Source organism: Nelumbo lutea, chromosome 4 (assembly GCF_056320005.1).
Source record: "Nelumbo lutea isolate HS-2025 chromosome 4, American lotus-T2T, whole genome shotgun sequence".
Classification (NCBI taxonomy): domain Eukaryota; kingdom Viridiplantae; phylum Streptophyta; class Magnoliopsida; order Proteales; family Nelumbonaceae; genus Nelumbo; species Nelumbo lutea.
The window spans coordinates 50,835,626-50,863,530 of NC_142687.1; the positions used below are offsets into that span (position 1 = coordinate 50,835,626).

General features: G+C 44.8%; 26 non-coding genes and 16 pseudogenes across 26 annotated transcripts; all 42 read right to left on the bottom strand.

Moving 5' to 3' along the window:
• Positions 1 to 6,019: 6,019 nt before the first annotated feature.
• LOC148855936 (5S ribosomal RNA) lies at positions 6,020 to 6,138 on the bottom strand (annotated as a pseudogene).
• Positions 6,139 to 6,915: 777 nt separating this feature from the next.
• Positions 6,916 to 7,033, bottom strand: LOC148855937 (5S ribosomal RNA; annotated as a pseudogene).
• A 358-nt stretch (positions 7,034 to 7,391) lies between these two features.
• Positions 7,392 to 7,510, bottom strand: LOC148855938 (5S ribosomal RNA). Its single transcript, XR_016097335.1, has one exon. It is a non-coding gene; the product is annotated as a 5S ribosomal RNA (ribosomal RNA).
• Positions 7,511 to 7,870: 360 nt separating this feature from the next.
• On the bottom strand, positions 7,871 to 7,989 carry LOC148855939 (5S ribosomal RNA; annotated as a pseudogene).
• Positions 7,990 to 8,780: 791 nt separating this feature from the next.
• LOC148855940 (5S ribosomal RNA) lies at positions 8,781 to 8,897 on the bottom strand (annotated as a pseudogene).
• Positions 8,898 to 9,256: 359 nt separating this feature from the next.
• LOC148855941 (5S ribosomal RNA) lies at positions 9,257 to 9,375 on the bottom strand. Its single transcript, XR_016098081.1, has one exon. It is a non-coding gene; the product is annotated as a 5S ribosomal RNA (ribosomal RNA).
• Positions 9,376 to 9,759: 384 nt separating this feature from the next.
• Positions 9,760 to 9,878, bottom strand: LOC148855942 (5S ribosomal RNA; annotated as a pseudogene).
• A 359-nt stretch (positions 9,879 to 10,237) lies between these two features.
• LOC148855943 (5S ribosomal RNA) lies at positions 10,238 to 10,356 on the bottom strand (annotated as a pseudogene).
• Positions 10,357 to 10,715: 359 nt separating this feature from the next.
• Positions 10,716 to 10,834, bottom strand: LOC148855944 (5S ribosomal RNA). The gene has a single exon (XR_016098117.1). It is a non-coding gene; the product is annotated as a 5S ribosomal RNA (ribosomal RNA).
• A 359-nt stretch (positions 10,835 to 11,193) lies between these two features.
• LOC148855945 (5S ribosomal RNA) lies at positions 11,194 to 11,312 on the bottom strand. The gene has a single exon (XR_016096247.1). It is a non-coding gene; the product is annotated as a 5S ribosomal RNA (ribosomal RNA).
• A 359-nt stretch (positions 11,313 to 11,671) lies between these two features.
• On the bottom strand, positions 11,672 to 11,789 carry LOC148855946 (5S ribosomal RNA; annotated as a pseudogene).
• Positions 11,790 to 12,148: 359 nt separating this feature from the next.
• Positions 12,149 to 12,267, bottom strand: LOC148855947 (5S ribosomal RNA). The gene has a single exon (XR_016097120.1). It is a non-coding gene; the product is annotated as a 5S ribosomal RNA (ribosomal RNA).
• Positions 12,268 to 12,626: 359 nt separating this feature from the next.
• LOC148855948 (5S ribosomal RNA) lies at positions 12,627 to 12,744 on the bottom strand (annotated as a pseudogene).
• A 359-nt stretch (positions 12,745 to 13,103) lies between these two features.
• Positions 13,104 to 13,222, bottom strand: LOC148855949 (5S ribosomal RNA). Its single transcript, XR_016098041.1, has one exon. It is a non-coding gene; the product is annotated as a 5S ribosomal RNA (ribosomal RNA).
• A 359-nt stretch (positions 13,223 to 13,581) lies between these two features.
• On the bottom strand, positions 13,582 to 13,700 carry LOC148855950 (5S ribosomal RNA). Its single transcript, XR_016097956.1, has one exon. It is a non-coding gene; the product is annotated as a 5S ribosomal RNA (ribosomal RNA).
• Positions 13,701 to 14,058: 358 nt separating this feature from the next.
• On the bottom strand, positions 14,059 to 14,177 carry LOC148855951 (5S ribosomal RNA). Its single transcript, XR_016098242.1, has one exon. It is a non-coding gene; the product is annotated as a 5S ribosomal RNA (ribosomal RNA).
• Positions 14,178 to 14,536: 359 nt separating this feature from the next.
• LOC148855952 (5S ribosomal RNA) lies at positions 14,537 to 14,655 on the bottom strand. The gene has a single exon (XR_016097741.1). It is a non-coding gene; the product is annotated as a 5S ribosomal RNA (ribosomal RNA).
• A 359-nt stretch (positions 14,656 to 15,014) lies between these two features.
• LOC148855953 (5S ribosomal RNA) lies at positions 15,015 to 15,133 on the bottom strand. Its single transcript, XR_016096248.1, has one exon. It is a non-coding gene; the product is annotated as a 5S ribosomal RNA (ribosomal RNA).
• Positions 15,134 to 15,492: 359 nt separating this feature from the next.
• On the bottom strand, positions 15,493 to 15,611 carry LOC148855954 (5S ribosomal RNA). Its single transcript, XR_016097618.1, has one exon. It is a non-coding gene; the product is annotated as a 5S ribosomal RNA (ribosomal RNA).
• Positions 15,612 to 15,968: 357 nt separating this feature from the next.
• Positions 15,969 to 16,087, bottom strand: LOC148855955 (5S ribosomal RNA). The gene has a single exon (XR_016097800.1). It is a non-coding gene; the product is annotated as a 5S ribosomal RNA (ribosomal RNA).
• A 359-nt stretch (positions 16,088 to 16,446) lies between these two features.
• Positions 16,447 to 16,565, bottom strand: LOC148855956 (5S ribosomal RNA; annotated as a pseudogene).
• Positions 16,566 to 16,923: 358 nt separating this feature from the next.
• On the bottom strand, positions 16,924 to 17,042 carry LOC148855957 (5S ribosomal RNA). The gene has a single exon (XR_016097380.1). It is a non-coding gene; the product is annotated as a 5S ribosomal RNA (ribosomal RNA).
• A 357-nt stretch (positions 17,043 to 17,399) lies between these two features.
• On the bottom strand, positions 17,400 to 17,518 carry LOC148855958 (5S ribosomal RNA). The gene has a single exon (XR_016097619.1). It is a non-coding gene; the product is annotated as a 5S ribosomal RNA (ribosomal RNA).
• Positions 17,519 to 17,876: 358 nt separating this feature from the next.
• On the bottom strand, positions 17,877 to 17,995 carry LOC148855959 (5S ribosomal RNA). The gene has a single exon (XR_016097802.1). It is a non-coding gene; the product is annotated as a 5S ribosomal RNA (ribosomal RNA).
• A 359-nt stretch (positions 17,996 to 18,354) lies between these two features.
• On the bottom strand, positions 18,355 to 18,473 carry LOC148855960 (5S ribosomal RNA; annotated as a pseudogene).
• Positions 18,474 to 18,832: 359 nt separating this feature from the next.
• LOC148855961 (5S ribosomal RNA) lies at positions 18,833 to 18,951 on the bottom strand. Its single transcript, XR_016096250.1, has one exon. It is a non-coding gene; the product is annotated as a 5S ribosomal RNA (ribosomal RNA).
• An 835-nt stretch (positions 18,952 to 19,786) lies between these two features.
• Positions 19,787 to 19,905, bottom strand: LOC148855962 (5S ribosomal RNA). The gene has a single exon (XR_016096251.1). It is a non-coding gene; the product is annotated as a 5S ribosomal RNA (ribosomal RNA).
• Positions 19,906 to 20,264: 359 nt separating this feature from the next.
• On the bottom strand, positions 20,265 to 20,383 carry LOC148855963 (5S ribosomal RNA). The gene has a single exon (XR_016097620.1). It is a non-coding gene; the product is annotated as a 5S ribosomal RNA (ribosomal RNA).
• A 357-nt stretch (positions 20,384 to 20,740) lies between these two features.
• Positions 20,741 to 20,859, bottom strand: LOC148855964 (5S ribosomal RNA). The gene has a single exon (XR_016097803.1). It is a non-coding gene; the product is annotated as a 5S ribosomal RNA (ribosomal RNA).
• A 359-nt stretch (positions 20,860 to 21,218) lies between these two features.
• LOC148855965 (5S ribosomal RNA) lies at positions 21,219 to 21,337 on the bottom strand. The gene has a single exon (XR_016097716.1). It is a non-coding gene; the product is annotated as a 5S ribosomal RNA (ribosomal RNA).
• Positions 21,338 to 21,696: 359 nt separating this feature from the next.
• LOC148855966 (5S ribosomal RNA) lies at positions 21,697 to 21,815 on the bottom strand. The gene has a single exon (XR_016097293.1). It is a non-coding gene; the product is annotated as a 5S ribosomal RNA (ribosomal RNA).
• A 359-nt stretch (positions 21,816 to 22,174) lies between these two features.
• LOC148855967 (5S ribosomal RNA) lies at positions 22,175 to 22,293 on the bottom strand. Its single transcript, XR_016096690.1, has one exon. It is a non-coding gene; the product is annotated as a 5S ribosomal RNA (ribosomal RNA).
• Positions 22,294 to 22,651: 358 nt separating this feature from the next.
• On the bottom strand, positions 22,652 to 22,770 carry LOC148855968 (5S ribosomal RNA). Its single transcript, XR_016098086.1, has one exon. It is a non-coding gene; the product is annotated as a 5S ribosomal RNA (ribosomal RNA).
• A 359-nt stretch (positions 22,771 to 23,129) lies between these two features.
• Positions 23,130 to 23,248, bottom strand: LOC148855969 (5S ribosomal RNA; annotated as a pseudogene).
• Positions 23,249 to 23,607: 359 nt separating this feature from the next.
• Positions 23,608 to 23,726, bottom strand: LOC148855970 (5S ribosomal RNA). The gene has a single exon (XR_016096252.1). It is a non-coding gene; the product is annotated as a 5S ribosomal RNA (ribosomal RNA).
• An 836-nt stretch (positions 23,727 to 24,562) lies between these two features.
• LOC148855971 (5S ribosomal RNA) lies at positions 24,563 to 24,681 on the bottom strand. Its single transcript, XR_016096578.1, has one exon. It is a non-coding gene; the product is annotated as a 5S ribosomal RNA (ribosomal RNA).
• Positions 24,682 to 25,040: 359 nt separating this feature from the next.
• Positions 25,041 to 25,158, bottom strand: LOC148855972 (5S ribosomal RNA; annotated as a pseudogene).
• Positions 25,159 to 25,517: 359 nt separating this feature from the next.
• LOC148855973 (5S ribosomal RNA) lies at positions 25,518 to 25,636 on the bottom strand (annotated as a pseudogene).
• A 358-nt stretch (positions 25,637 to 25,994) lies between these two features.
• Positions 25,995 to 26,113, bottom strand: LOC148855974 (5S ribosomal RNA; annotated as a pseudogene).
• Positions 26,114 to 26,472: 359 nt separating this feature from the next.
• LOC148855975 (5S ribosomal RNA) lies at positions 26,473 to 26,591 on the bottom strand. The gene has a single exon (XR_016097957.1). It is a non-coding gene; the product is annotated as a 5S ribosomal RNA (ribosomal RNA).
• A 359-nt stretch (positions 26,592 to 26,950) lies between these two features.
• On the bottom strand, positions 26,951 to 27,069 carry LOC148855976 (5S ribosomal RNA; annotated as a pseudogene).
• Positions 27,070 to 27,428: 359 nt separating this feature from the next.
• On the bottom strand, positions 27,429 to 27,546 carry LOC148855977 (5S ribosomal RNA; annotated as a pseudogene).
• Positions 27,547 to 27,905: the final 359 nt, after the last annotated feature.

Genomic DNA, 27,905 nt, shown 5'->3' on the forward strand with positions numbered 1-27,905 from the left:
CCGTGATAATTTCCGCAGCACTGAATCCCTTACAAAGAGAAAAATTATTAAGAGTGCTGCGGGAACACAAAAATGCTATAGCTTGGAAGGTAGAAGATATCAAAGGCATTAATCCATCAATCTGCACTCACAGAATTTTGATGGAAGAGGACAGCAAGCCTTCCGTTCAGCCCCAAAGGCGCCTGAATCCCAACATGAAAGAAGTGGTAAAGGCTGAAATAATTAAGTTGTTAGATGCTGGGATCATTTATCCTATTTCTGATAGTTCTTGGGTAAGCCCTATGCAAGTTGTGCCCAAAAAAGGGGGTACGACTGTTGTTCCAAATGAGAAAAATGAACTCATCCCTACTAGAACCATTACCGGATGGCGTGTGTGTATTGACTATAGAAAATTAAATGAAGCCACCCGGAAGGACCATTTCCCTCTCCCATTTATGGATCAAATGTTGGAGAGGCTAGCCGGGCATGAGTATTATTGTTTCTTGGATGGATATTCAGGGTATAACCAGATACCAATTGCACCAGAAGATCAAGAAAAGACCACTTTTACTTGCCCATATGGAACCTTTGCATACCGAAGGATGCCCTTTGGGTTATGCAATGCCCCAGCAACCTTTCAGCGATGTATGATGTCTATATTTTCTGATATGGTTGAAAAATTTATTGAGATCTTCATGGATGATTTTTCAGTTTTTGGCTCTTCATTTGATGCATGTTTGAATAATCTGGAACAGGTGCTTACTAGATGTAAAGAAACACATCTTGTGTTGAATTGGGAGAAATGTCATTTTATGGTGCAAGAAGGCATAGTGCTTGGACACAAGATCTCTCAAAGAGGTATAGAAGTCGACAAGGCCAAGGTGGAGGCAATTGAAAAATTACCAACCCCAACATCTATTCGTTCTTTGAGAAGTTTCTTAGGACATGTCGGATTCTATAGAAGGTTTATTAAAGATTTCTCAAAAATTTCCAAGCCATTATCTACCTTGCTTCAGAAAGAAGTGCCTTTTGAATTTTCAACTGAATGTCTTCATGCTTTCAACATCTTGAAAGACAAATTGATCCATGCACCTATCATGATAGCACCAGATTGGACCCTCCCATTTGAATTGATGTGTGATGCGAGTGATTTTGCTATAGGAGCTGTTTTAGGACAAAGAATGAACAAACATTTTCAGCCAATTTACTATGCTAGCAGAACCTTGACTGGACCCCAACTCAATTACACCACCACAGAAAAGGAGCTGTTAGCAGTAATATTTGCACTTGATAAGTTTCATTCATATCTGATATTATCCAAGGTTGTTGTCCACACAGATCACTCGGCATTAGAGACCTGAAGGGTGCTGCAAACCTGGCTGCTGACCATCTCTCCCGGTTGGACACGGTAAGCTCAAAAGAGGAGATAACCAGCAACATTCGAGAAGAATTTCCGGATGAGCAGTTGTACTCAATACAGAAATACTCATATCCTTGGTATGCTGATTTTGCTAATTATCTAGCTGCACAAGTCCTTCCTCCTAACCTTTCATATCAACAGAAAAAGAAATTCTTTTCTGATGTAAAATACTATCTGTGGGAGGAACCCTTTTTGTATAAATTGTGTGCAGATCAGATCATAAGGAGATGTGTCCCCGAGGAGGAGATGGAGTCGGTACTCCAATTTTGCCATGATAAAGAAGCAGGAGGTCATTTTGGAGCTAGTCGCACGACAGCCAAGGTTTTGCAATCAGGTTTTTATTGGCCCACACTCTTCAAAGATGCCCATCGGTATGTGTCCACATGTGACAAATGCCAAAGATCGGGAAACATTTCCCGACGGAATGAAATGCCCCTTTCCAATATTTTAATCTGTGAAATCTTTGATGTTTGGGGTATAGATTTCATGGGACCTTTCCCGAATTCTTTTGGGAATAAGTACATCCTCGTTGCAGTTGACTATGTATCCAAATGGGTAGAAGCCATGGCTTTACCCACAAATGACTCAAGAAGGGTAGTACACTTCCTAAAGAAGCTATTCTCCCGATTTGGCACTCCGCGAGCTATAATTAGTGATAGGGGAACTCACTTCTGCAATAGCCAATTTGAGAGGTTAATGCAGAAATATGGAATTACACATAAATTAGCTACCCCTTATCACCCTCAAACCAGTGGCCAAGTGGAGTTGGCTAACAGGGAACTCAAAAGAATTCTAGAAAAGACCGTAGCATCCACCAGAAAAGATTGGTCCATCAAATTAGATGATGCATTATGGGCATACAGAACTGCATTTAAGACACCTATTGGCATGTCCCCCTACAGATTGGTCTTTGGTAAAGCATGCCATTTACCAGTTGAATTGGAACACAAGGCCTATTGGGCTCTTAAATTCTTAAATTTTGACATTCAGGCCACAGGGGCTAAAAGGCGGTTGCAATTGAATGAATTGGATGAATTCAGACTTACCACCTATGAGAATGCCAAAGTTTATAAAGAAAGAATAAAAAACTGGCATGATAAGAACTTGCTGATACGGGACTTTTATGTAGGCCAACAGGTATTGTTATATAATTCCCGTCTCCGCTTGTTTCCAGGTAAGCTGAGATCCAGGTGGTCTGGACCCTTTACCATTTCATAGGTTTTTCCCCATGGGGCTATAGAACTCACCCACCCAGTTCAGGGCACGTTTAAAGTAAATGGTCAGCGCCTGAAACCATATTTAATGGGCAGTACTGTACCCCCTCCATCCACTGTTTATCTAGATAACCAATAATCTCTTATGCTTGCTCATGAACAAGTTAAGGAATCTTTTTGTCATTTATCTTTTTAGAATATTAGTTAGTAAAATAAAGATCTTTTTCTCAAAATTCCAATTCTTTAAGGACTCAGTTCATCATTTTCTTTTCTTCAGTTTGCTCTAGCAAGTGTGACTCCCTAACACTACGAACATTGAGGACAATGTTCATCTCAAGTGTGGGGGAGTGAGCCCGAGGCTAGGGTATGGGGGTTGAAACCATGCACCTCATGCACCCCAACACACATATGCAAGCAATGACATCACAAAAAAAAAAAAAAAAAAAAAAAAAAGACTGGAACCCCTCAAGTTCATTACTATTTATTTGATGATTTTTTTTAAGAAGGAATTCAATGAGTTGAGGGAGACTGATGTACTTGTTAAGTTTTTATTCTTGTGAATGACCCAATTTGATTTATGCAGGAGAAAAGGGGAGCTGAATATGCCTTTCAGCATGACTAGCCCTAACTTCCTTCATGTGTATGGAAGCCCTTGATTTCATTGTTAATGGTCAAGAGAGCTAGTGCACATCTGAAGTGCTAATTCTTGAGGTTCAATAATTGCAAAGAAGGACAAAAGCCCAAATTGACTCCGCTATTCTGAGCTGAATAGTAAAACTAGCAGCTTAGAACATGAGTCCTATTTACCTACCTCAAACAAGTGACCAGTGTGAGATGGAGCATAAGATGCACTCACACCAAAAAAAAAAAAAAAAAAAAAAAAAAAAAAAAAGAGAGAAAAGTGTGAGATGGAGCATAAAATGCACTCACACCGAAAAGAAAAAAAAAAAAAAAAGGTGAGATGGAGCATAAAATGCACTCACCCTTAGAAATAAGTAATTGTGGTGACAATCGAGGTTCAAAGGGGCACTCTAAAGTTGAACTCTCATTGAGATTTAGTTACAGATGTGAAACTCAGTGAAATTTGATTATTAACCTTGACAATTAAAAAGCTGATTTATATATGAATTAGGAGTGAAGGCTAGACTATGATGAAATTCATATTCTCCTTTCCTCGGATCTGATACATATCTTAAATGGTAATTTACAAAATATGAGTTAAGCACTTACAAAAGTTCCCCGACTACTCAATGCATTTCTATCTTAAAAAGTTCACCAGGTAAATGGTGAGAACAGAAGGGGGGAATGTTAAGTTTATGGCTGATGTCTTTGCTTGAGGACAAGCAAAAGCTTAAGTGTGGGGGTATTTGATGAACTTACAATTTATCTATATTTTATGAGGTTTTTGCATGAAATTTTATAATGGTTTAATTAAATTTTTGCCGTATTTTAGCTTGATTGCAAAAAAGATTTCAGGGGGAGCCAAATCAACAAAAAGAAGGCAAAAGCAAGAAAAGAAAACCCAAAAATTTATCAAGTTCAGCCTGTCCCAGCCATGAGAGCAAGAGAATTTCATTCGGCAAGAAGAGCAAGTGAAACTCTTTGGAAAATCCAAGGGAAGAAGCCTAGCTATGAGGAGAATTCGGCCCAGCAAGGAAGGCCCATTTTTAGCCCAAATAATAGCCTAGAGTGTAGCCCACATGAGCTCAAAAGCATGCTAAGTTGTAGCCCAAATAGCAGCCCAAAGGGAGCTAGGGGCGGCAACTTCTAGGAGTTTCTTGAAGAGAAGGAGGGAGCACTCTAGAAGGTTCATGAGGGGTGTAATACACCCCATTCTAGAGGCTTCAAGAAGGGGCAAGAGCCCCCTTGAAAAACTATATAAGGAGGCCTTTAGGAGGGGAGAAAGTTGTTCAATTGCTTGAGAGGAAAGCTCTCCCACTCTTAGAGGTTCGGCCACTTTGAGAGAAGAGAAGAGAAGAAGGCTAGGCGCAAGGAAGAAGAAGAAGAAGGGCTGAAGGAAGTTCAAGACAAGCAAGCTAGAAGAAGAAGGTGAGTTCGAATTGAGAGTTTGTGATTCAAAGATCTTCTGTAATAAATCATTTGTAGTTTCATTCTCTTTTGATTTGAATTCAGTTTCTTAGTTATATGTTCTTTCTTCTTTCTCCTTGTTTCCATTCTTCCTTGATGTATTTCAGCTTGTAAAATTTCAGTTCAGCAATCTAATTCTTTTTTATTCATTCAAATGGTCATGCATTGTATTTGAAGTTTCTTGAATAAGGGTGTGATTGTAGATTAATTCGGCCAACTAACCTTCAAAACTCAGATCTGAATTCTCAGATCTGAGATTGCAAGATCTGAATTGCTTGAAAGAGAATTCAGATCTGCAATTTTCAGATTGGGCGAATTAATCTACAGCTTGGAATTCCTAGAGTGCTTGAGAGAGACTCTAGGAATTCAGATCTACTATTCAAGAACTGAATTGAGTGCAAGGTTAGAGATAACTTGCACAATTCAGTTGGTGATCAATTCAGATTTGAATTGATGCCTTAGAAGTGTTTGAAGAAATGCATGCATGAGGATTAGATTCTTGCTAGAGATAGAAGAACCGTCACTCATGCATAGGATGAACATGCACTTGAGAGAGGCTGTTCATGACCTTGGGGTTTCACCAAACCAAGGCTCAATCATGATTCATTCGAATGATCCAAATTGATAGATTGCTGAATTCTGAGACTGACATTTACTGCTTACTCTTCTAACCTGAATTGAAGGCAATTGGACCAATGATTTAGATAGATTTTAATTTAGGATTTCTTAGCTTTCATTAGAGTTTTGATTTATTTGTTGATCAGATAAGAAATGTTCAATTTAGTATTGGTAATTGTTTCCTAAATCCTCGTGGGAACGATACTTCACTCACTACTTTATTACTTGAACGGCTAGTGCACTTGCTAGTGTCACAATGAGCCACACATCACTCGCCCATCTACCCTTAACTTCGGAGTTCTTATGGGATCCGGTGCATTAGTGCTGGTATGATCGCACCCGTCTACTTTTTGCTCGCTTAAATCTTTATGCACTCACTATCTTCCTCCCCTCCAATAATTCTTTCAGATTAGAAAAAACGGTGTATGCAAATTTCCTCCCTTGGTGACAGTGCACAAACTCCCATGTGAGAGGAGTTATTCCTTTCCAGATCTGCCGCAGCCCTAGATAGATGTAATACTATCAGGGGGCCCACAATGCACGACGAATGCCAAAAGCCCGGTTTTGCCCCGTTCCCATTCAATAATGACAGTCGTGCCGCAAATGGTCCGAGAATCCGACGCGTTGTTTCCAGTTGTCTCGCAGAAACGACATATGGAATTTGCAAATAATATATCAAAAATAAAATATTAATAAAATTGGGTTGCAAAACGATGATTTCCCAGGAGGTCACCCATCCTAATACTACTCTCGACCAAGCACACTTAACTTCAGAGTTCTGATGGGATCCGGTGGATTAGTGCTGGTATGATCGCACCCGTTTGCTTCTTGCTTGCTTAAATCTTTATGCACTCACAATCTTGCTCCCCTCCAATAATTCTTTTAGACATGAAAAAACGGTGTATGCAACTTTCCTTCCTTGGTAACCGTGCACAAGCATCCACGTGAGCGGAGTAATTCCTTTCCAGATCTGTCGCAGCCCCGGATAGATGCAATACTATCACGGGGCCCACAATGCACGACGAATGCCAAAAGCCCGGTTTTGCACCGTTCCCATTCAGTAATGACGGTCGTGCCGCAAATGGTCCGAGAATCCGGCGCATTTTTTCCAGTTGTCTCGCCGAAACGTCATATGGAATTTGCAAATAATATATCAAAAATAAAATATTAAAAAAATTGGGTTGCAACACGATGATTTCCCAGGAGGTCACCCATCCTAATACTACTCTCGCACCCGTTTGCTTCTTGCTTGCTTAAATCTTTATGCACTCACTATCTAGCTCCCCTCCATTAATTCTTTCAGATTTGAAAAGAACGGTGTATGCAACTTTCCTCCCTTGGTAAACGTGCACAAGCTCCCACGTGAGCGGAGTTATTCCTTTCCAGATCTGCCGCAGCCACGGATAGATGCAATACTATCGCTGGGCCCACAATGCACGACGAATGCCAAAAGCCCGGTTTTGCGCCGTTCCCATTCAGTCATGACCATCGTGCCGCAAATGGTCCGAGAATCCGACGCGTTGTTTCCAGTTGTCGCACCGAAACGACATATAGAATTTGCAAATAGTATATCAAAAATAAAATATTAATAAAATTGGGGTGCAACACAAGGACTTCCCAGGAGGTCACGAATCCTAATACTTTCTCACCCAAGCACGCTTAATTTCGGAGTTCTGATGGGATCTGGTGGATTAGTGCTGGTATGATCGCACCCGTTTGCTTCTTGCTCGCTTACATCTTTATGCACTCACTATTTTGCTCACCTCCTTTAATACATTCAGAATTGAAAATACGGTGTATGCAACATTCCTCCCTTGGTAACCGTGCACAAGCTCCCACGTGAGCGGAGTTATTCGTTTCCAGATCTGTCGCAGCCCCGGATAATGCAATTCTATCACGGGGCCCACAATGCACGACGAATGCCAAAAGCCCGGTTTTGCACCGTTCCCATTCAGTAATGACGATTGTCCCTTAAATGGTCCGAATATCTGGCGCATTGTTTCCAGTAGTCTCGCCGAAACGACATATGGAATTTGCAAACACTATTTCAAAAATAAAATATTAATAAAATAGGGGTGCAACACGAGGACTTCCCAGGAGGTCACCCATCCTAATACTACTCTCGCCCAAGCACGCTTAACTTCGGAGTTCTTATGGGATCCGATGGATTAGTGCTGGTATGATCGCACCCGTTTGCATCTTTCTCGCTTAAATCTTTATCCACTCACTATCTTGCTCCCCTCCATTAATTCTTTCAGATTTGAAAAGAACGGTGTATGCAACTTTCCTCCCTTGGTAAACATGCACAAGCTCCCACGTGAGCGGAGTTATTCCTTTCCAGCTCTGCCGCAGCCACGGATAGATGCATTCCTATCGCTGGGCCCACAATGCACGACGAATGCCAAAAGCCCGGTTTTGCACCGTTCCCATTCAGTAATGACGATCGTGCCGCAAATGGTCCAAGAATCCGACGCGTTGTTTCCAGTTGTCTCACCGAAACGATATATGCAATTTGCAAATAGTATATCAAAAATAAAAAATTCATAAAATTGGGTTGCAACACGATGATCTCCCAGGAGGTCACCCATCCTAATACTACTCTCGCCCAAACACACTTAACTTCGTAGTTTTGATGGGATCCGGTGGATTAGTGCTGGTATGATCGTACCCGTTTGCTTCTTGCTCGCCTACATCTTTATGCACTCACTATTTTGCTCCCCTCCTTGAATACATTCAGAATTGAAAATACGGTGTATGCAACTTTCCTCCCTTGGTAACCGTGCACAAGCTCCCTTGGTAACCGTGCACAAGCTCCTTGAATACATTCACAAAGCACGACGAAAGCCAAAAGCCCGGTTTTGCACCGTTCCCATTCAGTAATGACGATCGTGCCGCAAATGGTCCGAGTATCCGGCGCGTTGTTTCCAGTTGTCTCGCCGAAACGGCATATGGAATTTGCAAATAGTATATCAAAAATAAAATATTATTAAAATTGGGATGAACACGAGGACTTCCCAGGAGGTCACCCATCCTAGTCCCAAGCACACTTAACTTCAGAGTTCCGATGGGATCCGGTGGATTAGTGCTGGTATGATCGCACCCATCCGCTTCTTGCTCGCTTAAATCTTTATGCACTCACTATCTTGCTCTCCTCCATTAATTCTTTCAGCTTTGAAAAAATGGTGTATCCAACTTTCCTCCCTTCGTAACCGTGCACAAGCTCCCACGTGAGCGGAGTTATTCCTTTCCAGATCTACCGCAACCCCGGATAGATGCAATACTATCGCGGGGCCCACAATGCACGACGAATGCCAAAAGCCCGGTTTTGCACCGTTCCCATTCAGTAATGATGATCGTACCGCAAATGGTCCGAGTATCCAGCGCGTTGCTTCCAGTTGTCTCGTCGAAACGACATATGGAATTTGCAAATAGTATTTCAAAAATAAAATATTAATAAAATTGGGGTGCAACACGAGGACATCCCAGGAGGTCACCCATCCTAATACTACTCGCCCAAGCACACTTATCTTCGGAGTTCTGATTGGATCCGGTGCATTACTGCTGGTATGATCGCAACCGTTTGCTTCTTGCTCTCTTAAATCTTTATGCAGTCACTATCTTGCTCCCCCCCATTAAATCTTTCAGACTTGAAAAAACGGTGTATGCAACTTTCCTCCCTTGGTAACCGTGCACAAGCTTCCACGTGAGCGGAGTTATTCCTTTCCAGATCTGTCGCAGCCCCAGATAGATGCAATACTATCACGGGGCCGACAATGCACGACGAATGCCAAAAGCCCGGTTTTGCACCGTTCCCATTCAGTAATGACGATCGTGCCGCCAATGGTCCGAGTATCCGGCGCATTGTTTCTAGTTGTCTCGCCGAAATGACATATGGAATTTGCAAATAGTATATCAAAGATAAAATATTAATAAAATTGGGGTGCAACACGAGGACTTCCCAGGAGGTCACACATCCTAGTACTACTCTCGCCCATGCACGCTTAACTTCGGAGTTCTGATGGGTTCCGGTGCATTAGTGCTGGTATGATCGCAACCGTCTACTTCTTGCTCGCTTAAATCATTATGCACTCTTTATCTTGCTCTCCTCCATTAATACTTTCAGACTTGAGCAGAGTTATTCCTTGGTAACCGTCTACTTCTTGCTCGCAACCGTCTACTTCTTGGTAACCGTGCACAAGCTTCCACGTGAGCAGAGTTATTCCTTTCCAGATCTATCACAGCCCCAGATAGATGCAAGAAAATCGCGGGGCCCACAATGCACGACGAATTCCAAAAGCCGGGTTTTGCACCGTTCCCATTCAGTAATGACGATCGTACCGCAAATGGTCCGAGTATCTGGCGCGTTGTTTCCAGTTATCTCGCCGAAATGGCATATGGAATTTGCAAATAGTATATCAAAAATAAAATATTAATAAAATTGGGTTGCAACACAAGGATTTCCCAGGAGGTCAGCCATCCTAAAACTACTCTCGCCCAAGCACACTTAACTTCGGAGTTCTGATGGGATCCGGTGGATTTGTGCTGGTAAAATCGGAGCCGTTTGCTTCTTGCTTGCTTAAATATTTATGCACTCACTATATTGCACCCCTCCATTAATACTTTCAGACTTGAAAAAACGGTGTATCCCACTTTCCTCCCTTCGTAACCGCGCACAAGCTCACACGTGAGCGGAGTTATTCCTTTCCAGATCTGCCGCAACCCCGGATAGATGCAATACTATCGCGAGGCCCATAATGCACGATGAATGCCAGAAGCTCGGTTTTGCACCATTCCCATTCAGTAATGACGATCGTGTCGCAAATGGTCCGTGTATCCGGTGCATTGTTTCCAGTTGTCTCGCCGAAACGACATATGGAATTTGCAAATAGTATATCAAAAATAAAATATTAATAAAATTGGGGTGCAACACGATGATTTCCAAGGAGGTCACCCATCCTAATACTACTCTCGCCCAAGCACACTTAATTCCGTAGTTCTGATGGGATCCGGTGCATTAGTGCTGGTATGATCGCACTCGTTTGCTTCTTGCTCGCTTAAATCTTTATGCACTCACTATCTTGCTTCCCCCCATTAATTCTTTCAGACTTGAAAAAACGGTGTATGCAACTTTCCTCCCTTGGTAATCGTGCACAAGCTTCCACGTGAGCGGAGTTATTCCTTTCCAGATCTGCCGAAGCCCCGAATGGATGCAATACTTTCACGGGGCCCACAATGCACGACGAATGCCAAAAGCCCGGTTTTGCACCGTTCCCATTTAGTAATGACGATGGTACAGCAAATGGTCCGAGTATCCGGCGCGTTGTTTCCAGTTGTCTCGCCGAAACGACATATTGAATTTGCAAATAGTATATCAAAGATAAAATATTAAGAAAATTGGGGTGCAACACGAGGACTTCCCAGGAGGTCACCCATCCTAGTACTACTCTCGCCCATACACCTTTAACTTCGGTGTTCTGATGGGATCCGGTGCATTAGTGCTGGAATGATCGCACCCGTCTACTTTTTGCTCGCTTAAATCTTTATGCACTCACTATCTTGCTCCGCTCCAATAATTGTTTCAGATTTGAAAAAATGGTGTATGCAACTTTCCTCCCTTGGTGACCGTGCACAAGCTCCCATGTGAGAGGAGTTATTCCTTTCCAGATCTGCCGCAGCCCCAGATAGATGCAATACTATCGCAGGGCCCACAATGCACGACGAATGCCAAAAGCCCGGTTTTGCCCCGTTCCCATTCAGTAATGACGGTCGTGTCGCAAATGGTCCGAGAATCCGGCGCGTTGTTTCCAGTTGTCTCGCCAAAACGACAAATGGAATTTGCAAATAGTATATCAAAAATAAAATATTAATAAAATTGGGGTGCAACACGAGGACTTCCCAGGAGGTCACCCATCCTAATACTACTCTCGCCCAAGCACACTTAACTTCGGAGTTCTGATGGGATCCGGTGCATTAGTGCTGGTATGATCGCACCCGTTCGCTTCTTGCTCGCTTAAATCTTTATGCACTCACTATCTTGCTCCCTTCATTAATACTTTCAGATTTGAAAAGAACGGTGTATGCAACTTTCCTCCCTTGGTAAACGTGCACAAGCTCCCACGTGAGCGGAGTTATTCCTTTCTAGATCAGCCACTGCCACGGATAGATGCAATACTATCGCGGGGCCCACAATGCACGACGAATGCCAAAAGCCCGGTTTTGCACCGTTCCCATTCAGAAATGACGGTCGTGCCGCAAATGGTCCGAGAATCCGACGCGTTGTTTCCAGTTGTCTCACCGGAACGACATATGGAATTTGCAAATAGTATATCAAAAATAAAATATTAATAAAATTGGGGTGCAACACAAGGACTTCCCAGGAGGTCACCCATCCTAACACTTTTTCACCAAAACACGCTTAACTTCGGAGTTCTAATGGGATCCGGTGGATTAGTGCTGGTATGATCGCACCAGTTTGCTTCTTGCTCACTTACATCTTTATGCACTCACTATCTTGCTCCCCTCCTTTAATACATTCAGACTTGATAATACGGTGTATGCAACTTTCCTCCCTTGGTAACCGTGCACAAGCTCCCACGTGAGTGGAGTTATTCGTTTTCAGTTCTGCCGCAGCCCCGGATAGATGCAATACTATCAAGGGGCCCACAATGCACGACGAATGCCAAAAGCCCGGTTTTGCATCGTTCGTATTCAGTAATGACGATCGTGCCGCAAATGGTCCGAATATCCGGCGCATTGTTTCCAGTTGTCTCGCCAAAACGAAATATGGAATTTGCAAATAATATATCAAAAATAAAATATTAATAAAATTGGGGTGCAACACGAGGACTTCCCAGGAGGTCACCCATCCTAATACTACTCTCGCCCAAGCACACTTAACTTCGGAGTTCTGATGCGATCCGGTGCATTAGTGCTGGTATGATCGCACCCGTCCGCTTCTTGCTCGCTTAAATCTTTATGCACTCACTATCTTGCTCCCTTCATTAATACTTTCAGATTTGAAAAGAACGGTGTATGCAACTTTCCTCCCTTGGTAAACGTGCACAAGCTCCCACGTGAGCGGAGTTATTCCTTTCTAGATCAGCCACTGCCACGGATAGATGCAATACTATCACGGGGCCCACAAAGCACGACGAATGCCAAAAGCCCGGTTTTGCACTGTTCCCATTCAGTAATGACGGTCGTGCCGCAAATGGTCCGAGAATCCGACGTGTTGTTTCCAGTTGTCTCACCGAAACGACATATGGAATTTGCAAATAGTATTTCAAAAATAAAATATTAATAAAATTGGGTTCCAACACAAGGATTTCCAGGAGGCCAGCCATCCTAATACTACTCTCGCCCAAGCACGCTTAACTTCAGAGTTCTGATGGGATCCGGTGGATTAGTGCAGGTATGATTCTACCCGTTTGCTTCTTGCTTGCTTAAATCTTTATGCACTCATTATCTTGCTCCCCTCCATTAATACTTTCAGACATGAGAAAATGGTGTATGCAACTTTCCTCCCTTGGTAACCGTGCACAAGCTCCCACGTGAGCGGAGTTATTCCTTTCCAGATCTGCCGCAGCCCTGGATAGATGCAATACCATCGCAGGGCCCACAATGCACGACGAAGGCCAAAAGCTCGGTTTGGCACCGTTCCCATTCAGTAATGACGATCGTGCCGCAAATGGTCCGACTATCCGGCGCATTGTTTCCAGTTGTCTCGCCGAAACGACATATGGAATTCGCAAATAGTATATCAAAAATAAAATATTAGTAAAATTGGGATGCAACAGGTGGACTTCCCTGGAGGTCACCCATCCTAGTACTACTCTCGCCCAAGCACACTTAACTTCAGAGTTCTGATGGGATCCGGTGCATTAGTGCTGGTATGATCGCACCCGTCCGCTTCTTGCTCGCTTAAATCTTTATGCACTCACTATCTTGCTCCATTCATTAATTCTTTCAGATTGGAAAAGAACGGTGTATGCAACTTTCCTCCCTTGGTAAACGTGCACAAGCTCCCACGTGAACGGAGTTATTCCTTTCCAGATCTGCCGCAGCCCCGGATAGATGCCATACCGTCGCAGAGCCCACAATGCACGACGAAGGCCAAAAGCTCGGTTTTGCACCGTTCCCATTCAGTAATGACGATCGTGCCGCAAATGGTCCGACTATCCGGCGCATTGTTTCCAGTTGTCTCGCCGAAACGACATATGGAATTTGCAAATAGTATATCAAAAATAAAATATTAGTAAAATTGGGATGCAACAGGTGGACTTCCCTGGAGGTCACCCATCCTAGTACTACTCTCGCCCAAACACACTTAACTTCGGAGTTCTGATGGGATCCGGTGCATTAGTGCTGGTATGATCGCACCCGTCCGCTTCTTGCTCGCTTAAATCTTAATGCACTCACTATCTTGCTCCCCTCCATTAATTCTTTCATACTTGAAAAAACGGTGTATGCAACTTTCCTCCCTTGGTAAACGTGGACAAGCTTCCACGTGAGCGGAGTTATTCCTTTCCAGATCTGCCGCAGCCACGGATAGATGCAATACAATCGAGGGGCCCGCAATGCACGACGAATGCCGAAAGCCTGGTTTGCACCGTTCCCATTCAGTAATGACGATCCTACCGCAAATGGTCCGAGTATCCGGCGCGTTGTTTCCAGTTGTCTCGCCGAAACGACATATGTAATTTGCAAATAGTATATCAAAAATAAAATATTAATAAAATTGGGTTGCAACACAAGGATTTCCCAGGAGGTCAACCATCCTAATACTACTCTCGCCCAAGCACGCTTCACTTCGGAGTTCTGATAGGATCCGGTGAATTAGTGCTGGTATGATTGCAACCGTTTGCTGCTTGCTCGCTTAAATCTTTATGCACTCACTATCTTGCTCCCCTCCATTAATTCTTTCAGACTTGAAAAAATGGTGTATGCAACTTCCCTCCCTTGGTAAACGTGCACAAGCTCCCACATGAGCGGAGTTATTCCTTTCCAGATCTGCCGCAACCACGGATAGACGCAATACAAGCGCGGGGCCCACAATGCACGTAGAATGCCAGAAGCCAAGTTTTGCACCGTTCCCATTCAGTAATGACGATGGTACCGCAAATGGTCCGAGTATCCGGCGCGTTGTTTCCAGTTGTCTCGCCGAAACGACATATTGAATTTGCAAATAGTATATCAAAGATAAAATATTAAGAAAATTGGGGTGCAACACGAGGACTTCCCAGGAGGTCACCCATCCTAGTACTACTCTCGCCCATGCACCTTTAACTTCGGTGTTCTGATGGGATCCGGTGCATTAGTGCTGGAATGATCGCACCCGTCTACTTTTTGCTCGCTTAAATCTTTATGCACTCACTATCTTGCTCCCCTCCAATAATTGTTTCAGATTTGAAAAAATGGTGTATGCAACTTTCCTCCCTTGGTAACCGTGCACAAGCTCCCATGTGAGAGGAGTTATTCCTTTCCAGATCTGCCGCAGCCCCAGATAGATGCAATACTATCACGGGGCCCACAATGCACGACGAATGCCAAAAGCCCGGTTTTGCCCCGTTCCCATTCAGTAATGACGGTCGTGTCGCAAATGGTCCGAGAATCCGGCGCGTTGTTTCCAGTTGTCTCGCCAAAACGACAAATGGAATTTGCAAATAGTATATCAAAAATAAAATATTAATAAAATTGGGGTGCAACACGAGGACTTCCCAGGAGGTCACCCATCCTAATACTACTCTCGCCCAAGCACACTTAACTTCGGAGTTCTGATGGGATCCGGTGCATTAGTGCTGGTATGATCGCACCCGTCCGCTTCTTGCTCGCTTAAATCTTTATGCACTCACTATCTTGCTCCCTTCATTAATTCTTTCAGATTTGAAAAGAACGGTGTATGCAACTTTCCACCCTTGGTAAACGTGCACAAGCTCCCACGTGAGCGGAGTTATTCCTTTCCAGATCTGCCGCAGCCCCGGATAGATGCAATACCATCGCAGGGCCCACAATGCACGACGAAGGCCAAAAGCTCGGTTTTGCACCGTTCCCATTCAGTAATGACGATCGTGCCGCAAATGGTCCGACTATCCGGCGCATTGTTTCCAGTTGTCTCGCCGAAACGACATATGGAATTTGCAAATAGTATATCAAAAATAAAATATTAGTAAAATTGGGATGCAACAGGTGGACTTCCCTGGAGGTCACCCATCCTAGTACTACTCTCGCCCAAGCACACTTAACTTCGGAGTTCTGATGGGATCCGGTGCATTAGTGCTGGTATGATCGCACCCGTCCGCTTCTTGCTCGCTTAAATCTCAATGCACTCACTATCTTGCTCCCCTCCATTAATTCTTTCATACTTGAAAAAACGGTGTATGCAACTTTCCTCCCTTGGTAAACGTGGACAAGCTTCCACGTGAGCGGAGTTATTCCTTTCCAGATCTGCCGCAGCCACGGATAGATGCATACAATCGAGGGGCCCGCAATGCACGACGAATGCCGAAAGCCTGGTTTGCACCGTTCCCATTCAGTAATGACGATCCTACCGCAAATGGTCCGAGTATCCGGTGCGTTGTTTCCAGTTGTCTCACCGAAACGACATATGGAATTTGCAAATAGTATATCAAAAATAAAATATTAATAAAATTGGGTTGCAACACAAGGATTTCCCAGGAGGTCAACCATCCTAATACTACTCTCGCCCAAGCACGCTTAACTTCGGAGTTCTGATAGGATCCGGTGGATTAGTGCTGGTATGATTGCAACCATTTGCTGCTTGCTCGCTTAAATCTTTATGCACTCACTATCTTGCTCCCCTCCATTAATTCTTTCAGACTTGAAAAAATGGTGTATGCAACTTCCCTCCCTTGGTAAACGTGCACAAGCTCCCACATGAGCGGAGTTATTCCTTTCCAGATCTGCCGCAACCACGGATAGACGCAATACAAGCGCGGGGCCCACAATGCACGTAGAATGCCAGAAGCCAAGTTTTGCACCGTTCCCATTCAGTAATGACGATGGTACCGCAAATGGTCCGAGTATCCGGCGCGTTGTTTCCAGTTGTCTCGCCGAAACGACATATTGAATTTGCAAATAGTATATCAAAGATAAAATATTAAGAAAATTGGGGTGCAACACGAGGACTTCCCAGGTGGTCACCCATCCTAGTACTACTCTCGCCCATGCACCTTTAACTTCGGTGTTCTGATGGGATCCGGTGCATTAGTGCTGCAATGATCGCACCCGTCTACTTTTTGCTCGCTTAAATCTTTATGCACTCACTATCTTGCTCCCCTCCAATAATTGTTTCAGATTTGAAAAAATGGTGTATGCAACTTTCCTCCCTTGGTAACCGTGCACAAGCTCCCACGTGAGCGTAGTTATTCATTTCTAGATCTGCCGCAGCGCCGGATAGATTCAATACTATCACGGGGCCACAATGCACGACGAATGCCAAAAGCCCGATTTTGCACCATTCCCATTCAGTAATGACGATCGTGCCGCAAATGGTCCGAATATCCGGCGCGTTGTTTCCAGTTGTCTAGCCGAAACGACATATGGAATTTGCAAATAATATATCAAAAATAAAATATTAATAAAATTGGGGTGCAACACGAGGACTTCCCAGGAGGTCACCCATCCTAATACTACTCTCGCCCAAGCACACTTAACTTCGGAGTTCTGATGGGATCCGGTGCACTAGTGCTGGTATGATCGCAACCGTCCGCTTCCTGCTCGCTTAAATCTTTATGCACTCACTACTTGCTCCCTTCATTAATTCTTTCAGACTTGAAAAAACGGTGTATGCAACTTCCCACCCTTGGTAAACGTGCACAAGCTCCCACGTGAGCGGAGTTATTCCTTTCCAGATCTGCCGCAACCCTGGATAGATGCAATACCATCGCAGGGCCCACAATGCACGACGAAGGCCAAAAGCCCGGTTTTGCACCGTTCCCATTCAGTAATGACGATCGTGCCGCAAATGGTCCGACTATCCGGCACATTGTTTCCAGTTGTCTCGCCGAAACGACATATGGAATTTGCAAATAGTATATCAAAAGTAAAATATTAGAAAAATTGGGATGCAACAGGTGGACTTCCCTGGAGGTCACCCATCCTAGTACTACTCTCGCCCAAGCACACTTAACTTCGGAGTTCTGATGGGATCCGGTGCATTAGTGCTGGTATGATCGCACCCGTCCGCTTCTTGCTCGCTTAAATCTCAATGCACTCACTATCTTGCTCCCCTCCATTAATTCTTTCATACTTGAAAAAACGGTGTATGCAACTTTCCTCCCTTGGTAAACGTGGACAAGCTTCCACGTGAGCGGAGTTATTCCTTTCCAGATCTTCCGCAGCCACGGATAGATGCAATACAATCGAGGGGCCCGCAATGCACGACGAATGCCGAAAGCCTGGTTTGCACCGTTCCCATTCAGTAATGACGATCCTACCGCAAATGGTCCGAGTATCCGGTGCGTTGTTTCCAGTTGTCTCACCGAAACGACATATGGAATTTGCAAATAGTATATCAAAAATAAAATATTAATAAAATTGGGTTGCAACACAAGGATTTCCCAGGAGGTCAACCATCCTAATACTACTCTCGCCCAAGCACGCTTAACTTCGGAGTTCTGATAGGATCCGGTGGATTAGTGCTGGTATGATTGCAACCGTTTGCTGCTTGCTCGCTTAAATCTTTATGCACTCACTATCTTGCTCCCCTCCATTAATTCTTTCAGACTTGAAAAAATGGTGTATGCAACTTCCCTCCCTTGGTAAACGTGCACAAGCTCCCACATGAGCGGAGTTATTCCTTTCCAGATCTGCCGCAACCACGGATAGACGCAATACAAGCGCGGGGCCCACAATGCACGTAGAATGCCAGAAGCCAAGTTTTGCACCGTTCCCATTCAGTAATGACGATGGTACCGCAAATGGTCCGAGTATCCGGCGCGTTGTTTCCAGTTGTCTCGCCGAAACGACATATTGAATTTGCAAATAATATATCAAAGATAAAATATTAAGAAAATTGGGGTGCAACACGAGGACTTCCCAGGAGGTCACCCATCCTAGTACTACTATCGCCCATGCACCTTTAACTTCGGTGTTCTGATGGGATCCGGTGCATTAGTGCTGGAATGATCGCACCCGTCTACTTTTTGCTCGCTTAAATCTTTATGCACTCACTATCTTGCTCCCCTCCAATAATTGTTTCAGATTTGAAAAAATGGTGTATGAAACTTTCCTCCCTTGGTAACCGTGCACAAGCTCCCATGTGAGAGGAGTTATTCCTTTCCAGATCTGCCGCAGCCCCAGATAGATGCAATACTATCACGGGGCCCACAATGCACGACGAATGCCAAAAGCCCGGTTTTGCCCCGTTCCCATTCAGTAATGACGGTCGTGTCGCAAATGGTCCGAGAATCCGGCGCGTTGTTTCCAGTTGTCTCGCCAAAACGACAAATGGAATTTGCAAATAGTATATCAAAAATAAAATATTAATAAAATTGGGGTGCAACACGAGGACTTCCCAGGAGGTCACCCATCCTAATACTACTCTCGCCCAAGCACACTTAACTTCGGAGTTCTGATGGGATCCGGTGCATTAGTGCTGGTATGATCGCACCCGTCCGCTTCTTGCTCGCTTAAATCTTTATGCACTCACTGTCTTGCTCCCTTCATTAATACTTACAGATTTGAAAAGAACGGTGTATGCAACTTTCCTCCCTTGGTAAACGTGCACAAGCTCCAACGTGAGCGGAGTTATTCCTTTCTAGATCTGCCACTGCCACGGATAGATGCAATACTATCGCGGGGACCACAATGCACGACGAATGCCAAAAGCCCGGTTTTGCACCGTTCCCATTCAGAAATTACGGTCGTGCCGCAAATGGTCCGAGAATCCGACGAGTTGTTTCCAGTTGTCTCACCGGAACGACATATGGAATTTGCAAATAGTATATCAAAAATAAAATATTAATAAAATTGGGGTGCAACACAAGGACTTCCCAGGAGGTCACCCATCCTAACACTTTTTCACCCAAACACGCTTAACTTCGGAGTTCTAATGTGATCCGGTGGATTAGTGCTGGTATGATCGTTCCAGTTTGCTTCTTGCTCGCTTACATCTTTATGCACTCACTATCTTGCTCCCCTCCTTTAATACATTCAGACTTGAAAATACGGTGTATGCAACTTTCGTCCCTTGGTAACTTTGCACAAACTCCCACGTGAGCGGAGTTATTCGTTTTCTGATCTGCCGCAGCCCCGGATAGATGCAATACTATCAAGGGGCCCACAATGCACGACGAATGCCAAAAGCCCGGTTTTGCCCCGTTCCCATTCAGTAATGACGGTCGTGTCGCAAATGGTCCGAGAATCCGGCGCGTTGTTTCCAGTTGTCTCGCCAAAACGACAAATGGAATTTGCAAATAGTATACAAAAATAAAATATTAATAAAATTGGGGTGCAACACGAGGACTTCCCAGGAGGTCACCCATCCTAATACTACTCTCGCCCAAGCACACTTAACTTCGGAGTTCTGATGGGATCCGGTGCATTAGTGCTGGTATGATCGCACCCGTCCGCTTCTTGCTCGCTTAAATCTTTATGCACTCACTATCTTGCTCCCTTCATTAATTCTTTCAGATTTGAAAAGAACGGTGTATGCAACTTTCCACCCTTGGTAAACGTGCACAAGCTCCCACGTGAGCGGAGTTATTCCTTTCCAGATCTGCCACAGCCCCGGATAGATGCAATACCATCGCAGGGCCCACAATGCACGACGAAGGCCAAAAGCTCGGTTTTGCACCATTCCCATTCAGTAATGACGATCGTGCCGCAAATGGTCCGACTATCCGGCGCATTGTTTCCAGTTGTCTCGCCGAAACGACATATGGAATTTGCAAATAGTATATCAAAAATAAAATATTAGTAAAATTGGGATGCAACAGGTGGACTTCCCTGGAGGTCACCCATCCTAGTACTACTCTCGCCCAAGCACACTTAACTTCGGAGTTCTGATGGGATCCGGTGCATTAGTGCTGGTATGATCGCACCCGTCCGCTTCTTGCTCGCTTAAATCTCAATGCACTCACTATCTTGCTCCCCTCCATTAATTCTTTCATACTTGAAAAAACGGTGTATGCAACTTTCCTCCCTTGGTAAACGTGGACAAGCTTCCACGTGAGCGGAGTTATTCCTTTCCAGATCTGCCGCAGCCACGGATAGATGCATACAATCGAGGGGCCCGCAATGCACGACGAATGCCGAAAGCCTGGTTTGCACCGTTCCCATTCAGTAATGACGATCCTACCGCAAATGGTCCGAGTATCCGGTGCGTTGTTTCCAGTTGTCTCACCGAAACGACATATGGAATTTGCAAATAGTATATCAAAAATAAAATATTAATAAAATTGGGTTGCAACACAAGGATTTCCCAGGAGGTCAACCATCCTAATACTACTCTCGCCCAAGCACGCTTAACTTCGGAGTTCTGATAGGATCCGGTGGATTAGTGCTGGTATGATTGCAACCGTTTGCTGCTTGCTCGCTTAAATCTTTATGCACTCACTATCTTGCTCCCCTCCATTAATTCTTTCAGACTTGAAAAAATGGTGTATGCAACTTCCCTCCCTTGGTAAACATGCACAAGCTCCCACATGAGCGGAGTTATTCCTTTCCAGATCTGCCGCAACCACGGATAGACGCAATTCAAGCGCGGGGCCCACAATGCACGTAGAATGCCAGAAGCCAAGTTTTGCACCGTTCCCATTCAGTAATGACGATGGTACCGCAAATGGTCCGAGTATCCGGCGCGTTGTTTCCAGTTGTCTCGCCGAAACGACATATTGAATTTGCAAATAGTATATCAAAGATAAAATATTAAGAAAATTGGGGTGCAACACGAGGACTTCCCAGGTGGTCACCCATCCTAGTACTACTCTCGCCCATGCACCTTTAACTTCGGTGTTCTGATGGGATCCGGTGCATTAGTGCTGGAATGATCGCACCCGTCTACTTTTTGCTCGCTTAAATCTTTATGCACTCACTATCTTGCTCCCCTCCAATAATTGTTTCAGATTTGAAAAAATGGTGTATGCAACTTTCCTCCCTTGGTAACCGTGCACAAGCTCCCATGTGAGAGGAGTTATTCCTTTCCAGATCTGCCGCAGCCCCAGATAGATGCAATACTATCACGGGGCCCACAATGCACGACGAATGCCAAAAGCCCGGTTTTGCCCCGTTCCCATTCAGTAATGACGGTCGTGTCGCAAATGGTCCGAGAATCCGGCGCGTTGTTTCCAGTTGTCTCGCCAAAACGACAAATGGAATATGCAAATAGTATATCAAAAATAAAATATTAATAAAATTGGGGTGCAACACGAGGACTTCCCAGGAGGTCACCCATCCTAATACTACTCTCGCCCAAGCACACTTAACTTCGGAGTTCTGATGGGATCCCGTGCATTAGTGCTGGTATGATCGCACCCGTCCGCTTCTTGCTCGCTTAAATCTTTATGCACTCACTATCTTGCTCCCTTCATTAATTCTTTTAGATTTGAAAAGAACGGTGTATGCAACTTTCCTCCCTTGGTAAACGTGCACAAGCTCCCACGTGAGCGGAGTTATTCCTTTCCAGATCTGCCGCAGCCCCGGATAGATGCAATACCATCGCAGGGCCCACAATGCTCGACGAAGGCCAAAAGCTCGGTTTTGCACCGTTCCCATTCAGTAATGACGATCGTGCCGCAAATGGTCCGACTATCCGGCGCATTGTTTCCAGTTGTCTCGCCGAAACGACATATGGAATTTGCAAATAGTATATCAAAAATAAAATATTAGTAAAATTGGGATGCAACAGGTGGACTTCCCTGGAGGTCACCCATCCTAGTACTACTCTCCCCCAAGCACACTTAACTTCGGAGTTCTGATGGGATCCGGTGCATTAGTGCTGGTATGATCGCACCCGTCCGCTTCTTGCTCGCTTAAATCTCAATGCACTCACTATCTTGCTCCCCTCCATTAATTCTTTCATACTTGAAAAAACGGTGTATGCAACTTTCCTCCCTTGGTAAACGTGGACAAGCTTCCACGTGAGCGGAGTTATTCCTTTCCAGATCTGCCGCAGCCACGGATAGATGCAATACAATCGAGGGGCCCGCAATGCACGACGAATGCCGAAAGCCTGGTTTGCACCGTTCCCATTCAGTAATGACGATCCTACCGCAAATGGTCCGAGTATCCGGTGCGTTGTTTCCAGTTGTCTCACCGAAACGACATATGGAATTTGCAAATAGTATATCAAAAATAAAATATTAATAAAATTGGGTTGCAACACAAGGATTTCCCAGGAGGTCAACCATCCTAATACTACTCTCGCCCAAGCACGCTTCACTTCGGAGTTCTGATAGGATCCGGTGGATTAGTGCTGGTATGATTGCAACCGTTTGCTGCTTGCTCGCTTAAATCTTTATGCACTCACTATCTTGCTCCCCTCCATTAATTCTTTCAGACTTGAAAAAATGGTGTATGCAACTTCCCTCCCTTGGTAAACGTGCACAAGCTCCCACATGAGCGGAGTTATTCCTTTCCAGATCTGCCGCAACCACGGATAGACGCAATACAAGCGCGGGGCCCACAATGCACGTAGAATGCCAGAAGCCAAGTTTTGCACCGTTCCCATTCAGTAATGACGATGGTACCGCAAATGGTCCGAGTATCCGGCGCGTTGTTTCCAGTTGTCTCGCCGAAACGACATATTGAATTTGCAAATAATATATCAAAGATAAAATATTAAGAAAATTGGGGTGCAACACGAGGACTTCCCAGGAGGTCACCCATCCTAGTACTACTATCGCCCATGCACCTTTAACTTCGGTGTTCTGATGGGATCCGGTGCATTAGTGCTGGAATGATCGCACCCGTCTACTTTTTTCTCGCTTAAATCTTTATGCACTCACTATCTTGCTCCCCTCCAATAATTGTTTCAGATTTGAAAAAATGGTGTATGCAACTTTCCTCCCTTGGTAACCGTGCACAAGCTCCCATGTGAGAGGAGTTATTCCTTTCCAGATCTGCCGCAGCCCCAGATAGATGCAATACTATCACGGGGCCCACAATGCACGACGAATGCCAAAAGCCCGGTTTTGCCCCGTTCCCATTCAGTAATGACGGTCGTGTCGCAAATGGTCCGAGAATCCGGCGCGTTGTTTCCAGTTGTCTCGCCAAAACGACAAATGGAATTTGCAAATAGTATATCAAAAATAAAATATTAATAAAATTGGGGTGCAACACGAGGACTTCCCAGGAGGTCACCCATCCTAATACTACTCTCGCCCAAGCACACTTAACTTCGGAGTTCTGATGGGATCCGGTGCATTAGTGCTGGTATGATCGCACCCGTCCGCTTCTTGCTCGCTTAAATCTTTATGCACTCACTGTCTTGCTCCCTTCATTAATTCTTTCAGATTTGAAAAGAACGGTGTATGCAACTTTCCTCCCTTGGTAAACGTGCACAAGCTCCAACGTGAGCGGAGTTATTCCTTTCTAGATCTGCCACTGCCACGGATAGATGCAATACTATCGCGGGGACCACAATGCACGACGAATGCCAAAAGCCCGGTTTTGCACCGTTCCCATTCAGAAATTACGGTCGTGCCGCAAATGGTCCGAGAATCCGACGCGTTGTTTCCAGTTGTCTCACCGGAACGACATATGGAATTTGCAAATAGTATATCAAAAATAAAATATTAATAAAATTGGGGTGCAACACAAGGACTTCCCAGGAGGTCACCCATCCTAACACTTTTTCACCCAAACACGCTTAACTTCGGAGTTCTAATGTGATCCGGTGGATTAGTGCTGGTATGATCGTTCCAGTTTGCTTCTTGCTCGCTTACATCTTTATGCACTCACTATCTTGCTCCCCTCCTTTAATACATTCAGACTTGAAAATACGGTGTATGCAACTTTCGTCCCTTGGTAACTTTGCACAAACTCCCACGTGAGCGGAGTTATTCGTTTTCTGATCTGCCGCAGCCCCGGATAGATGCAATACTATCAAGGGGCCCACAATGCACGACGAATGCCAAAAGCCCGGTTTTGCATCGTTCCCATTCAGTAATGACGATCGTGCCGCAAATGGTCCGAATATCCGGCGCGTTGTTTCCAGTTGTCTCGCCAAAACGACATATGGAATTTGCAAATAGTATATCAAAAATAAAATATTAATAAAATTGGGGTGCAACACGAGGACTTCCCAGGAGGTCACCCATCCTAATACTACTCTCGCCCAAGCACACTTAACTTCGGAGTTCTGATGGGATCCGGTGCATAAGTGCTGGTATGATCGCACCCGTCCGCTTCTTGCTCACTTAAATCTTTATGCACTCACTATCTTGCTCCCTTCATTAATACTTTCAGATTTGAAAAGAACGGTGTTTGCAACTTTCCTCCCTTGGTAAACGTGCACAAGCTCCCACGTGAGCGGAGTTATTCCTTTCTAGATCAGCTAGTGCCACGGATAGATGCAATACTATCACGGGGCCCACAATGCACGACGAATGCCGAAAGCCCGGTTTTGCACCGTTCCCATTCAGTAATGACGGTCGTGCCGCAAATGGTCCGAGAATCCGACGCGTTGTTTCCAGTTGTCTCACCGAAACGACATATGGAATTTGCAAATAATATTTCAAAAATAAAATATTAATAAAATTGGGTTCCAACACAAGGATTTCCAGGAGGCCAGCCATCCTAATACTAATATCGCCCAAGCACGCTTAACTTCAGAGTTCTGATGGGATCCGGTGGATTAGTGCTGGTATGATTATACCCGTTTGCTTCTTGCTTGCTTAAATCTTTATGCACTCATTATCTTGCTCCCCTCCATTAATACTTTCAGACATGAGAAAATGGTGTATGCAACTTTCCTCCCTTGGTAACCGTGCACAGGCTTCCACGTGAGCGGAGTTATTCCTTTCCAGATCTGCCGCAGCCCCGGATAGATGCAATACCATCGCAGGGCCCACAATGCACGACGAAGGCCAAAAGCTCGGTTTTGCACCGTTCCCATTCAGTAATGACGATCGTGCCGCAAATGGTCCGACTATCCGGCGCATTCTTTCCAGTTGTCTCGCCGAAACGACATATGGAATTTGCAAATAGTATATCAAAAATAAAATATTAGTAAAATTGGGATGCAACAGGTGGACTTCCCTGGACGTCACCCATCCTAGTACTACTCTCGCCCAAGCACACTTAACTTCGGAGTTCTGATGGGATCCGGTGCATTAGTGCTGGTATGATTGCACCCATCCGCTTCTTGCTCGCTTAAATCTTAATGCACTCACTATCTTGCTCCCCTCCATTAATTCTTTCATACTTGAAAAAACGGTGTATGCAACTTTCCTCCCTTGGTAAACGTGGACAAGCTTCCACGTGAGCGGAGTTATTCCTTTCCAGATCTGCCGCAGCCACGGATAGATGCAATACAATCGAGGGGCCCACAATGCACGACGAATGCCGAAAGCCTGGTTTGCACCGTTCCCATTCAGTAATGACGATCCTACCGTAAATGGTCCGAGTATCCGGCGCGTTGTTTCCAGTTGTCTCGCCGAAACGACATATGGAATTTGCAAATAGTATATCAAAAATAAAATATTAATAAAATTGGGTTGCAACACAAGGATTTCCCAGGAGGTCAACCATCCTAATACTACTCTCGCCCAAGCACGCTTAACTTCGGAGTTCTGATAGGATCCGGTGGATTAGTGCTGGTATGATTCCAACCGTTTGCTGCTTGCTCGCTTAAATCTGTATGCACTCACTATCTTGCTCCCCTCCATTAATTCTTTCAGACTTGAAAAAATGGTGTATGCAACTTCCCTCCCTTGGTAAACGTGCACAAGCTCCCACATGAGCGGAGTTATTCCTTTCCAGATCTGCCGCAACCACGGATAGACGCAATACAAGCGCGGGGCCCACAATGCACGTAGAATGCCAAAAGCCCAGTTTTGCACCGTTCCCATTCAGTAATGACGATGGTACCGCAAATGGTCCGAGTATCCGGCGCGTTGTTTTCAGTTGTCTCGCCGAAACAACATATTGAATTTGCAAATAGTATATCAAAGATAAAATATTAAGAAAATTGGGGTGCAACACGAGGACTTCCCAGGAGGTCACCCATCCTAATACTACTCTCGCCCATGCACTTTTAACTTCGGTGTTCTGATGGGATCCGGTGCATTAGTGCTGGAATGATCGCACCCGTCTACTTTTTGCTCGCTTAAATCTTTATGCACTCACTATCTTGCTCCCCTCCAATAATTGTTTCAGATTTGAAAAAATGGTGTATGCAACTTTCCTCCCTTGGTAACTGTGCACAAGCTCCCATGTGAGAGGAGTTATTCCTTTCCAGATCTGCCGCAGCCCCAGATAGATGCAATACTATCGCGGGGCCCACAATGTACGACGAATGCCAAAAGCCCGGTTTTGCCCCGTTCCCATTCAGTAATGACGGTCGTCTCGCAAATGGTCCAAGAATCCGGCGCGTTGTTTCCAGTTGTCTCGCCAAAACGACAAATGGAATTTGCAAATAGTATATCAAAAATAAAATATTAATAAAATTGGGGTGCAACACGAGGACTTCCCAGGAGGTCACCCATCCAAATAATACTATCGCCCAAGCACACTTAACTTCGGAGTTCTGATGGGATCCGGTGCATTAGTGCTGGTATGATCGCACCCGTCCGCTTCTTGCTTGCTTAAATCTTTATGCACTCACTATCTTGCTCCCTTCATTAATTCTTTCAGATTTGAAAAGAACGGTGTATGCAACTTTCCTCCCTTGGTAAACGTGCACAAGCTCCCACATGAGCGGAGTTGTTTCTTTCTAGATCTGCCACTGCCACGGATAGATGCAATATTATCGCGGGGCCCACAATGCACGACGAATGCCAAAAACCCGGTTTTGCACCGTTCCCATTCAGAAATGACGGTCTCGCCGCAAATGGTCCGAGAATCCTACGCGTTGTTTCCAGTTGTCTCACCGGAACGACATATGGAATTTGCAAATAGTATATCAAAAATAAAATATTAATAAAATTGGGTTCCAACACAAGGATTTCCAGGAGGCCAGCCATCCTAATACTACTATCACCCAAGCACGCTTAACTTCAGAGTTCTGATGGGATCCGGTGGATTAGTGCTGGTATGATTATACCCGTTTGCTTCTTGCTTGTTTAAATCTTTATGCACTCATTATCTTGCTCCCCTCCATTAATACTTTCAGACATGAGAAAATGGTGTATGCAACTTTCCTCCCTTGGTAACCGTGCACAGGGTCCCACATGAGCGGAGTTATTCCTTTCCAGATCTGCCGCAGCCCCGGATAGATGCAATACCATCGCAGGGCCCACAATGCACGACGAAGGCCAAAAGCTCGGTTTTGCACCGTTCCCATTCAGTAATGACGATCGTGCCGCAAATGGTCCGACTATCCGGCGAATTGTTTCCAGTTGTCTCGCCGAAACGACATATGGAATTTGCAAATAGTATATCAAAAATAAAATATTAGTACAATT